Raw genomic sequence first — 13,648 nt, forward strand, 5'->3', positions numbered from 1 at the left:
CGCCTGGAAGGTAACAATTGGTGCTTTCTAGAAGTGCCAGAGAGCATCACCTTGGCCAACTGAATAAGGACACAGCTGTGATCCCTGTTGCCGCAGTCCCTTCCCAGAGATCAAACCTGTCACTCTTGTAGGAAGATGAACTTTAACTAGCTTGACTTACACTAGGCTCCCCAGTCCATTCTCACCCTCATGTCTCTTGAGTAGCTGCTTTACCGGCTCCTGCTTATCCACCCATGTATTCATGAACACAACATCTTTCTCGCTTTTTTGACTAAATGACTAGAACAGCTTACCATTTCCAAACAGCCTTTATGGCCACTGAGGAATGAGGTAATTTAGAGTCAGTAAAGTCAAGGGGAGACAATGGCTAATCTACATACACCGAAACTTCAGGGAAGTAGTGGTTAGAAGAGAGGAGTGGTAGTCAGGACTCCAGGGTTCCACTCCCAGTTGTGCCAACTCTGATTCACTGTGTGTCCTTAAGCAAGTCATTTAACTTCTCTCTCTAAATGGTAATTTAAGTTACCCAGGGTTAAGTCAGTTCTGCCAAGGGGGACTAAGAAGAGAGTGTAGCAAAAAAAGCAACTACAGAACATAGTGAGAAATCAAGAAGAGGGTAATATTATCTTACAGCTTCAGGAAAAGTAACTAACAAATGGACATAAGGAGGTGCCATTAGTTCTGTGGCATTCACTAATCCTCTGGAAGAACTAGCACCCAAAGGTGTGTTGAACCACATCAGATAGATAGCTGAGAACACGAACCTCTGAGTGCCAAACAAAATCTCAGTAAAGATGTTAATTTTGTGGGCGGGGGCTGGGGAGGGAGGGATAGCTCAGTGGTTTGAGCATTGGCCTGCTAAACCCAGGGTTGAGGGGCCATTTAGGGATCTGGGGCAAAAATCTGTCAGAGATGGTACTTGGTCCTGCTGTGAAGGCAGGGGACTGGACTTGATGACCATTCAAGGTCCCTTCCAGATCTATGAGATAGATATATCTCCATATTATATTATTATAGTTGCGTGCATCCCACAAGTTCCACAGGTGCAAAGAGTAACAGCTTTGCAGGAGAACTGACCCGGACACACTCTCTGCGGCAAACTGTACCAAATCCATCAACAAGAAGGTTACTGGCCCATAACCCACTAAACCAGAGAAGTACAACTGCCTTGACAGCATAAGCCATAGACCACTCAAATACAGTCCACAAAGAAAATGCCTGCACCCACCACTTCACTAGGAATTGGCTAACCCAAGCCTACCTCACCTTATCAATATTGGTTACAGACCCTACATTCCAGATAGAGAACAGAGAAATCAGCTTTTTCCAGGGGTAGGCATCTGCATCCTCACCATTCCTTGCATACTCATCCAGGAGCCATGCCCAGTCTAGTCTCACATAATAAATACATATAATAGTATGTACTATATAATAATATACATACATATAATTAATAAATACAGCAACCCTGTTCTTCTTGGTTTGGTAATTATTAATCTACATATTCAAAATGAAAGTCATGCCTCGATTATCTCGAACTATAAAGCGGAACCACGTCACACCAACTGGCAAATACAACGCCACCCATTTCACAGCATGCATCCCAATTTCCTCCATCATGCCATATATTTGCTCTCACGGAGTACTCAAGTAAACTTACTGTTACAGTCTTCTATTCCTTACCTCCTTCTCTACTGTTTTGTTACCATTCCCTACAGCATGTTTGTGAGCTCCATGGAGCAGAGCTCATTTCCTTCCATTTTGGGAGACTTTTTTCAAACCTTCAGGCCTGACAGAAATCATCATACTACTACTAGATGGAAAAGGGCTTTTCATTTCTTTTGAAATGAATGGCACACTGCATAGTAATGGACTAGCGGCTGAGAACATTACTGTATTTCCTGCCAGGGTGCAGTGAACTCTATTACCAGGACTTTGATCTGGGCATTACATGCTTTACAGAAATTCCCATCCTTAAGGGAGCACACTCACAGTTTCAGGGCTGCCATGCTGAGAATGGTAGGAGAGACTCTAAATAGACCTATTTCCATCCCTACCTCCTGTCTCACATTCACGCATGGACATACAACACAACCTACCTACCTGTTCTCCCCACTCCAATACACACCAATAGACCCGTTGTATTCACACAATTGTGTGCTAAGGATGAACAGAGAGTGTAAGCTGCTCCAGTGAGTGCTAACTCAACGGTTGAGATTAGTTCATATGCATTCAACTCCATCCTGGCAGCATCGGCTCCGATACGGACACACAGATCAATGGAATATTAAAGAGCACAAATACAAGGCCTGCTTTGTGTTTAGCAAATGCATAGCAGGGCAGATTTACCTTGCCACTGAGGTGCGATGGGGCGATTCCAAACCTCGGAGAGACCAAGGGTTCATTGGGGTTTAATTATAAATCCCCTCTCTCATTAAAGCATTTTTATCTTCTCTATCACTCTGCAGTTCTTAAAATCCCTTCAACAGTCAGGTGCTGCTTTGTAACACCACTGCACAATATAGTTTATCATCTCAACATTTTCACTTAGTTTAATATAGAGAGTGTTTGATTTATCATAGGAATGCTGGTCAATTAATGACTGGCTTGTTAGGTTACACACTTCAAGTACCTTACACTTCACCTCAAAGCCATAATAGCTCTACCGGCCAAACGAACAATATGTTTGGATCATTAGTGCAAGTTAGTGAATACAATCTATCAGAATTTCGTGCAAGTTTTGTTGCTTGCTTTTCCGAGGGACAAGAGAGACAATTATTTAATTTTAGCTTTCACAAGCGCCCTATAAATATATATTAAATACATGTATTTTTTAATAGCTAGCCTCAAATACAAAGTAATAGAGTCTTCTTCATATAAAAGAGCTATCTTCTTTTTCTCAAGGTCACTTTGCATGCACGGTCCTAACAGCTAATACTCACAGGTCCTGTCTGACATAAAAAACCAAAGCCATATTCAGAAACAATAACAAACAAAAATTCTGAAAAACAAAGATGGCGTGAGCTTGTTTTTCTTGCTTGTTTGCAAAACAATGCAAAAGCACAAAATTATCTAATGAAGACTCTCAGAAAGTGAAGTGCAAATAGCCAGCCTCCAGAATTAGCAGATGTTAATGCTGTTTCACTTATAAGCAGAAAGAGCAAAAGCAGTTCTATAATGTCATGCGCAAAAGAAGAAAGACAGAGCACAGTTTTTAATTTAGTATTTTCTCTTCATTCAGTTTGCCCTGCTTTCAAATCAGAGGATTTCTTCAGATGGCTTTAGAAATAAAAGTTAAACATTTTCCTTTTCAAACTTCATAGAGGGCAGATGCATCAATTAGAAACATAGTTGATTAAAAAAGTAAGAAAAAAATATAATGAACTGTGGTACACAATTCAAACACCGTACATTTTGGTGATTACCTTGTTCATAGCCCTATCCCTTTGTCCTAGACCTTCTAAGTCCTTGTTTGTTCCACACAGAATTTTCTAGCCATCAGATGCTCTATTACTGTGCTAGTCGTCTTGCAGGAGTGCTCTCTCCCTTCTGAAAAAAGCAAACAACTGGATAGATATCATTACACTAAGGAAATCTCTTGGAAAAACCAAACAACTTGCTAATCTTTCTAGCCCCTTCATCCAAGTTAAAGATAAGAAAAGCAAACCTAACTCAGTTTCAACCACATTCCAGGGACAAGTTCCCCTTTTCTCCTTTATCAAAATCCCAGCATTTAAAGTTTTTTTTCCAGACCTTGCAGGATAAACTGCTGCTCACACCCGCAAACAAAGCAATATTTGTTTAATAACTGATTGCTGCCATGGGTACAGTAAACAAGGGACCCAGCATTTGTGTTTATGAACAAACACATCATCTTGCAAGAGCAATTTAACATTAACCAGGTGGAATAATCAACAGATTTCATAGGTGACACTCGGGGCAGGACTAATGTAAACAGAGCAGGGAGGAGAAAGGGGCCATTCTCAGGGAATCAAGGTTGAGGCAAATGCATTACAGAGTAAACAGCTGGGAAGAACTCAAGACAAACAAATAGTCATTCTTCTGACATTTAGAGAAGCAGAAAGGTTCTATGTTACATAGATCAGCTGCTGACCACCATGAAATAAAACCAGTTGGGGACCAGGACTTCTTGTTTACACAGTGCCATGTTTGCTTATAAACAACAATTTGCTGTTACCAACTTTTGCATTACTCATCTTACAAACCATCAAATCAAGTGAAATCATCTTAACTCTTTGCTGGATTTGGGATAAAAAAAATACAAAACAAAAAGAGAAAAACACCTTTGGAATCGTTAGCGAAGGGAACCTGCCAGACGAGGACATACACTTTCACATGTCTGTGAAAAAATTAAGGTGCAAAAGGGGCAATATCAATTCAGGTGTATCCTGAAGCAGCTTAAAGAAGGGCCTTCACTGACATAATCTGCTTCAGGTTTATTTTATCTTTAAAAAAATCAGTGAGTGATATTAGCTAACCAGCTAATTTTTGGAATAGAAACTGAAGACAGTCATCTCTAATCCTGCAGACAGAGGTAAAAATCTACATCTTGTCAATATGCAGGACAACCGAAGTCACAAGATATATTTAAATCAACAACCTGCAAATATTAAAGATAGGAGTTCAAAATGAAAAAAAAAAATATTTCCGTTAAAAAAATGTAAGGAAAGCAGGAACAACAATTCAGGTTTCTTACTGTGCAACATAATCCCTGCCAAGCAAAACGGGTGTCTGTGTTTACATATATGTACACAATGGCTCACTATACTCTACTGACACACATGATACTGATGCAGCACAGTATGTTCCATTCCTCCTCCCTCTTCCTTCTTCTATCCTCAACTCCCTTGCTCTGGCCTCCCATTACCATTCTCACATTACTGAGGATTCCCCATCTACATTTTTTTTTTAACCCAAACAGGGCTTTTGGCCCAACATTTTCTCCTAACTCTTGCTCATCGGGATAGAAACTTCAAGCCCTCAACTACCTCTCTGCACCGCCCAACAGGAGTTCCGCTGAGACCCAACAAGCCCCACCTGTTGCAGGGGAAGGAACCTCCAAGATCTGATATTTTCTGACATTTGGTACATTATTTAAATCTTGTGGTTCCAGGGCTTCCCTGAACCAGGGAAATGTATTTTCCATTCCCATCTCTCATCCCCAAGCCTCCCAAGAAGTTGGACACAGTAGTCATCCCAACAGAGCTTTCCACAACTGCTGTGACCTGGGCCTGGATTTCAAGAAAGGCATGAAGATTGTGAAAGATGATCTAGTGCTTAGGGTGTTGGTCTGGGATTCAGGAGACCCAGACTCAATTCTTTATTTTGCCACTGACATTCTGCATGACCTTCAGCAAGTCATGCGGGGAGGAATAGCTCAGTGGTTTGAGCATTGGCCTGCTAAACCCAGGGTTGTGAGCTCAATCCTTGAGGAGGTCACTTAGGGATCTGGGGCAAAAATCAGTACTTGGTCCTGCAGTGAAGGCAGGGGGCTGGACTCAATGACCTTCTGAGGTCCCTTCCAGTTCTAGGAGATTGGTATATCTCCAATTATTATCATCATCTTTTTTTTATCTTTAAGTCACTTGGTCTTTCTGTGCCACGCTCCCACATCTGCTATAGACCCAGCTGGATAAAAGGTGTGAACCAGGTGGGAGAACAGGAGTCAACACTCCAGGAAAATGCAAGTGCTGGTCCATCTCTTTCTCCTCAAAAGAATAATTTTTAGAAGTCTGGGTCACCAGAGACTGAACTAATGATTGCACACACAATACCATCCCTTCTCCCCTCCTTGTGAGTGATCACAGTCCAGCCTCACAGAACAAATATGCAGGGGGGAAGCGGTTAACAAGATATTCAGATACTTCACATTTGTTTCCAAAATTTGGAGCCCACAATCTGAAAGCATCACAAATATCAGACACCACCTGTAAGTCCTTGCGTTTCTGCACTCACACATCCTATTCACCTCAACTGAGCTGCCTATCGATGCTCCTTTTCCAACATGTAAAAATCACAGCTTATTCAGTACAAAATAACTACTGTATGATAAAAACTACAAGCATATCATTCAAATGCTTTATTGGTCAAATAGATGGATGCTTTTATTAGTTCAACCTTTTTTGTAATGGAGTGCCACTGATGACCCAGTGTTAGCCTCATTCCCTGCTATTAATCACACTTCTAAGAGCTCATTTTGTTTTAAAATCTTAAGAAATTGCTATAATTTAAAGACATGGTGTCTACATAATGGGAAATGCTTCACAGATTGTATCATTTCATATAATACCGTATTTTTATGGGAATGCTGACCACGATACCGAGGTATTACAAAACTTGAGTACAAATACAAAGAAAACCTAAATGTAAACTTTCTTTTGTATTTTGGCTTGCCACATCTATAATATTTTAATCATACCCTTTTGGGAGTTGCAGAATTCACATGTATATGGCTTACATAGATTTACAGTATAACAACATTCCCTGAACAACTGTAAATACAATAAAATAAATTAGGATCCCTAATACGAAGACTTTGTCAAGATACGTTTAAACAAAATTCAACATAATGGCCTCACTCTTTCAAGTACCGTGTAATCTCTATGCCTTGTCTGTTCAGAAAATAAGAATTGAGGCTGTCTCTTTATTGTAAGCAACTTCTACAATGAACTAGAAGCGTCTTGCAAATTCACCTACTACAGTGAGATTTAAATTAATATAAACGATGGTCTTAACCCATAATTCTTTGCATTATTTAAACATACTTTGCAAAATGTTTTGACAATGTTGACGCTAACAGCAGGGAAAACACATTTAAGACCCAAATGTAAAAGCAACAGCAAAAACCTTCCATTTTGCAAATGTAAAGTAAAAAGCATCTTTAAACATCTTCTTAGGAAAAAAAAATGTCGTGCAATTATGTTGTAACACAAAAGAATGTTCTTTTCTCAGTTCTCTAACAAGATATTAGTACCTACTGGCCTTATGAATACTGTGTATAAATCACATCATATTCAGAGTTTCTGAATTAATTATAATAGGAGCTGGAGAGAAATGTTAACTTTCCAGGTTGTTGCTAAGGATTAGCTCTTGTTTACAATTCTATATTTATAGAACAAGAAAAATTTGTCAACTGAAGGGCAAAGAGGAATGCAACTACAGAAATGTAGCCATGATATCAAACAAATCAGATGCTGCACCCATTTATTGGAAAGGAAACCATTTATAACGTGAAGATGCAAATGAGTCTGAGAATAGAAATCTGCTTTTTATTTCCATGCATTCAAGATCACTAGATGTTATTTTATAAGAAATTATGTTAACATTTCTCATACCCTTAACCCAAGTCTGAGGTTTTGAAAACAACATCTGTGTAACAGGTAGCATTTGTGTGGGGCGCTGGATAGCTTAGGACAGGGGTAGTCAATTTTTATTTTTATTTTTTGGTCAAGGTCCAAATTTCTTGGTCAAGGTGTAGTCAAAGTCCAGACTCCAGAGAAGAAAATAAAAACAACAACAAAAATGATAATAATAAATAAATAAAGAGATTTTGGGATCAGTTCATAAGAGTCTGGTGGTCCCATCTGACCCACAGACCACCTATCGACCATCCCCGGCTAAGAGGGTTGATCATGGGACATAGAACCTTTCACCTACACATCCAGCCAGCTAGGTAGTGACCTGAAGTTATTGGATGATGGCCGTTTAACAGCTTATGCAAAAGGAGTTTGGCAGTTTCATATCATAGGTACCTCCATCATAAATAATATTGATAGCTTTGTGGTGCATCATGGCAGAAATGCAAGGGTTATGGACCTAATCCAACCCCCACTGAAGTTAACAGAAAGGCTCCTGAATGAATATGAGAGAGTAGTCTGGTCTCCACCCCTACAGATGCTTGCTCAGGTCAGAGTTGAGACACACTGGCAGAACTGGGTGGGGAACCCTGCAAAGCTATTACTCTTGTTCTATGGATAAACAAAGCACTTGGCCTCCAACACTTCCATGTCTTTTCTTTTTGCAAACAGGTTGCCCACTAAAGTTAAGGTTGCAAAACCATTTCCATTTGGACACATTATTTTTAAAAACACTCACGGCATTGAGACATGCACTCGCTTTCACGCTTGCTCCAATGTTTATTTATACTGTATATGGAAAGCTCAACAAAAATCTCTTCAGTGGTTTCTGGAGAAGTGGGTGGAATAATGCATTTTCCTACTAAACAAAATTCTAACCACCAACTTCTTAACAGGGTGATTTGCAGAAATGCTGAGCACCCTATCATAAACAGATAGCTAAGGGTTAATGTCTCTTTCACCTGTAAAGGGTTAACAAACAGGGAACCAAACACGTGACCAGGGGACCAATCAGGAGACAAGATACTTTCAAATCTTGGTGGAGGGAGGCCTTTGTTTGTTTTTTGGGGTTTTGCTTTGTTCTCTCTGGGCTCTGAGAGTGACCATACGTACCTACAGGCTCTCTAATCTTCTATTCCAATTTTGTGAGTACAAAAGTAGAAAGGCGGTATAGTCTTTTTATTTGTTTTCCTTTATTTGCAAATGTGTAGTTTGCTGGAAGAATTTTAAATTGTATTTTGCTGGGGGGGGGCTTCTTTCTAGTTTCTATAAGCTGACAGACCTGTTAATATTCCATCTTGAATTTACAGTGATTTTCTTTATTCTTTTTTTCTTTTATTACAAGTTTTGCTTTTAAGACCTGTCTGATTTTTTTTCCCCTTGTTGAGGCTCAAGGGAATTGAGTCTGTACTTAACAGGGAAGGAGAAGGGAGGGGAAGGGTGGAATCCCTTTGTTTTAGATTCACGGAGCGTGAATCTGTCTGTCTCTCCAGGAGACCTAATTTCTCTGTGTTGTGATTCAAGGAGTTTGAATCACAGTAATCTTCCAGGGTAACCCGGGGAGGGGAAGGCTGACAAAGGCAACAGTGAGGAAAGGGGTTTACTTTCCTTGTGTTAAGATCCAGGGGGTCTGGGTCTTGGGGGTCCCCAGGGAAGGTTTTGGGGGGACGAGAGTGTATCAGGCACTCGAATTCCTGATTGGTGGCAGCTTATCAGATCTAAGCAGGTAATTAAGCTTAGGGGAATTCATGCTAGTACCCCAACTTCTGGACTCTAAGGTTCAGATTGGGGAAAGATACTATGACACACCCACAATTGCGAGTGTCCAATCCCTCTGAAGAATCCAGCCCATAACTCGTAATAAGAGGGGTGCATTAGATTGGCTTTAATGGAAACATATTCAGTCTCCCACTGTTGACATAACCTGGGGTGTCAGGGTGTCAGTGTTGACATAACTAGGTGTCAGGGTGTGGCTGGGACAATATGCATGTATTAGATATTTTACAGGGGCGTGTACAATGTATGCGAACACACACAGCAACAGGCTCTAATAAAACTGCCTTAACATCAGAGACAGAATAAAGTTCTCCAAAACACCCACAGATTATTTTCAGGATTTTTTCCGCTGTAGCTTCTTTCTGGAAATTACTATGTTTCACAATACTCAACAAATTTTTAAATTTTGATGCATTTTCTTTACCACTCGTTCAAAAAAATGCGTATGCCCAATCTGTACTATTTCTGTGACTAGGGACAGAACTGCAGTAATTGCATGTGCAATGAGTCAGATAAAAATGTAGCCACCAAAAGGAAGGTCCTCTGAAAACCAGGCCTTTATTTCTTTCCCATTGGTATGTGAAGACCTACAGAGAACACCCTTAATGCTAGAGTAGCAATAGCACCACCAGCAGCAGCAAGTATAACCAAACTGTGCTGAGGTAGCTTTCCTATACTGTTTAAGGAAACAAAATGACCTCTGCAAAATCCAGGGTGTCCAACCTGTAGCCTAATGGCCAATTTGTAGCTTCCAGGCTCTACTCTGTGGCCTTCCAGGGGCAACTGTGTCAAAAAGAATGTTTCTGAATTTTCTAAGGGGAGGATGTAAGCGGCATTACTAAATCTGCTGCATCCCCAAGTGCCACTCCTTTTGAGCCAGAGGAATACTCTGAGCTGTTGCTGTCCTCCTCCTGCTGTAGCTGCTCCCCTGCTGCCTGGCTCCTGTACTGCAGAGATGAGAGAAGACAGTTCTTGCTCCACTGCCTGCTTTCCTGCTGGGCTGCGGGAATGTCAGGCAGGGTCAGGTAGGAACTGTATTGCTTGGCACTATACTATGATCAGGGACAGCAAAAGGATAGCTCACTTCCATGCACAGTCACCCATGGCAGTCTAGTAAGAGGGAAAGAAGAGGAGCAACTCAGAACTAACAACCTGATTCTCAGCCTCAGCCCAGGGTACAGCAGCCTCGGGGCTGATCTAATTTGCACCAGTTAACAACAGCCCTTTAGGGACCATATGCCAGCTGCGAATGGCCAGATCATAATGTGTTTCAGCCACTCCCTCTTTCTACCCTTGATATATTCCCTGCCTCAGGAGCTGAACAGTTAGAGTGGTTTCCAATCACTTTGCAGAATTGTGCCCCTTTGACCTCTTTGAAAGAGCATGTTTGGCCCTCGGACTGGAGGATCTGGACACCACTGTGCTAGGTGGAAGCTATTCTATGCTTATGAAAATTAGCTCTTTGCTGCCAAACATCGAGCAGTGTGCACAGTCAGTATTATAGCCTGTGTTGTTCCTTATATGGCCAGAACTGTGGGGCTCCTGTGTTCATGTCTGAAATCTGTAGTTAAATACATTATTAGACCATCTCCATCTACATGCAGGTGCATGGTTAGACAGGTGTTCTTGTTGCTGAATACAGCACAGCTGATGCATAGGCTTCCTGCTTAAGAGATCTGAGAGAGAAAAGAATATACCAAATTTAAGGACCAAAAAGAAGAACAGAATATTCAGTGTCAGGCTGTGCAATGGTAAGATAATGTGCACACTGAATCTGACTGTGCAAAGCTGACATCAGAGACCATATGATCTCTTATTTTGAGATTAAAATTGTTTGTACGAGTCAAAGCAGAATAGGAATAACAAGGCATACAACTTATATTGCTCTACACTGCAGCCACATATTCAGCCGTCTCAACCACATTCTTTGAGTAAACACAGCTTTAAAAGAAAACAGCCAGAGTGAAGAACTTCTGGAAAGCTGCTGCATCTGATCATGCATGCAAGAGTTCTCCTATTGCTTCCTTCCAGTGTTTGGAAAAATAAAAAGAAGACACCCAACACACCACTAAGCAAGCATAATACCTACAAAAGTGCTATTCGTTTAAACAGGTTACCATGCTACCTGAGCCTTAGAGGGAGGTCTATGAGCTATAATGAGTGCATCTTCTTTTCTACGATACACAGCAGAGCTCAATTAAATGAGCAACTGTAAAGGAAACAACTGATAAAGGAATTAATGCTCTCTGTGCCAAATCTTATCATCATCTAGGATAACAAACCCATGTCAAATGTATAACTGCTAAAAGGGTAAAAAAATAAAAATTTTAGACATTCAATCCTAAACTACATTATGTAAAATTATCATCAAAAGTCTAAAATTCCTTTATTTAAAACTGCTAGATAAAGATCTATGTTTCTAAATATCAGGGGGTAGCCATGTTAGTCTGTATCCACAAAAACAACAAGGATGCATCTGAAAAAGTGAAGTTTTTTACACACAAAAGCTTATGCCTATATAAATCTGTTAATCTTTAAGGTGCCACCGGACTCGTTGTTGTTTTTATGTTTCTAAGGTACCTCTACTACCATAGTATCTGAATGCATAACACTTTTTAATGTATTTTTACTCCCAGCACCCTGTGAGGTAGGGAAGTACTGTCATTCCCATTATAGAGATGAAGAACTGAAGCCCAGAGCACCTAGACCATGATCACACAGGAAGTCTGTAGCAGAACTGGAAAGTGAAGACCAGGTCTCATGTGTCCAAAACTAGTTTTTTAAACACTAGACCATCTGTCCTCTGCAGAGAGGCAAAGAAATATTATAGATATTAAAATCCTGTGTGACTGGGGCTAGTTTCATTAGGCAGATGAGTTAGCCCAACACTAAACCTGCAAGCAAAGCAAGAACAGAAGCAAGCAAAACCTGGGAGCTGGCCTGCATCCAGTTACAGTGGAAGGAGGAACGGCAGCAGAGGACAACCTCATGTCTCTTCCTATGTGGGTAAACGATAGATCTACACTGTGTGCACACCCACTGGATTCCCCTGGCATCCTCCAAGTTCACTATCTACTCCACTGATCTACAGAGGCTAAAGAAAGCTCTTTCGTGGCGATCAAGGAGATATAGAATCCTCGTGAACAGGCTGTTCAGTTCTGGATGCCAACCTCCTCGACCTCAAACGCTGAAAACATGCAGCTTTTGGCCCTAATGTGCCTGCATCCACAGTGCCTGAGGATCAGTGACACAGAAAAAAATCACCTAGATGCCATAGTGACTGATTAAAACACACACACACACACACACACACACACACCATTTTGCACAGTGTGCTGCTCCACCCCTGCTGGGATCATGCCCTTAATATAATAGGGTGGCCACTGATGGCTCTCCCCCTTGTTGGCATGAATTTCTGAAATAACATGGGCCTGCCTCTGCCTGCGTGATCCCAGCAGGGGTGGAGCAGCAAACTCCAAAATGGCATTCTCCATGGTGATACTGGACAAAATCAGGTCCAGTTTTTTGTTAGTACAGGAAAGAGACAAACCTTACAAAAACAGGCCAGTCCAGCTTACAAGCAGACGAATGGCCTGAATACTCTCTCTCTCTCTCTCTCTCTCTCTCTCTCTCACACACACACACACACACACACACACACACACACAATGTACACATTACTTTCCATTCTCTAATCTTTGCTGCACCCTTCTACGTTAAGTACTATTATTCCCATTTTACGGAGGTGTTAGCCGAGGCATAAGACATTACAGGTCTGACTTAGAGTCCACTGAAGTCATTAGAATGTCTCCAAAGTATTACAGATGGCATCCAGTCCAGGCTGTTGCTAATGGAGTGTTATTCCCTATAATGCGTTTCCATTTAATTTTAAAAGCCTCAAAGAGCACACTCCCAAGAGCATGCCTCTTGCCATGCTCTTGGGAGAAAGACAAGGGTTACGAATGTCCACGTTTCTTTTTAATTGTACAAGAACATATCTTTCACCTAGCTAGGCACTAAAGCCGCCCACAAAGTATGGCAGAAATTACTTTGCTCCTCAAAAATCAGTATTTTGCTCACTTGTTCCCTGCCACTTCTCTCCACCTCTGTTTGAACTGCCCACATTCTAGAATTGTGTCTTCCGCCTTCGTGTGCATGCAGGTCTGTCTCCACAAGTGACAGCAACGGGAGTCCAGACTACAGCTTGGCTAGAATTGGGGAACTTCCTTTTCTTCAAAAAAATGCACATGTAAGTTTTTGTGGCCAATCCCTTCTACGAACTTTACATCAGGAAATTTTGATGGAGGCTAAACTTCAGGTGATTTTAATCTAATTTGCAGGAAGCATTTGCAAAGCCCATGTTGTGTGAATTTCAGCACACGCAACAACCTGCAGGCCATTTCAGATAGAATATGCAGTAGTGGTGGTGGTCTCACAAGTGTAAATAGGCTTAAGGGATTAAACACAGGCCTGTGAGAGAAACTCCCAAATTCTAT

General features: G+C 41.1%; 1 protein-coding gene across 15 annotated transcripts in view; it reads right to left on the reverse strand.

Annotated features, from left to right (window-relative positions):
- Nucleotides 1-13,648, reverse strand: part of FOXP1 (forkhead box P1) — a 512,173-nt gene that overhangs the window by 221,418 nt on the left and 277,107 nt on the right. The window contains exon 2 of one of the 15 annotated variants that reach the window (XM_050957382.1): nt 3,426-3,549. The exons of the other annotated variants lie outside the window; for them this stretch is intronic. The gene's annotated coding sequence lies outside the window, so the exon portion shown is untranslated. The remainder of the gene's footprint in view (nt 1-3,425; nt 3,550-13,648) is intronic. 15 annotated transcript variants of the gene reach the window in all.

Source organism: Gopherus flavomarginatus, chromosome 6 (genome assembly GCF_025201925.1).
Source record: "Gopherus flavomarginatus isolate rGopFla2 chromosome 6, rGopFla2.mat.asm, whole genome shotgun sequence".
Lineage (NCBI taxonomy): Eukaryota > Metazoa > Chordata > Testudines > Testudinidae > Gopherus > Gopherus flavomarginatus.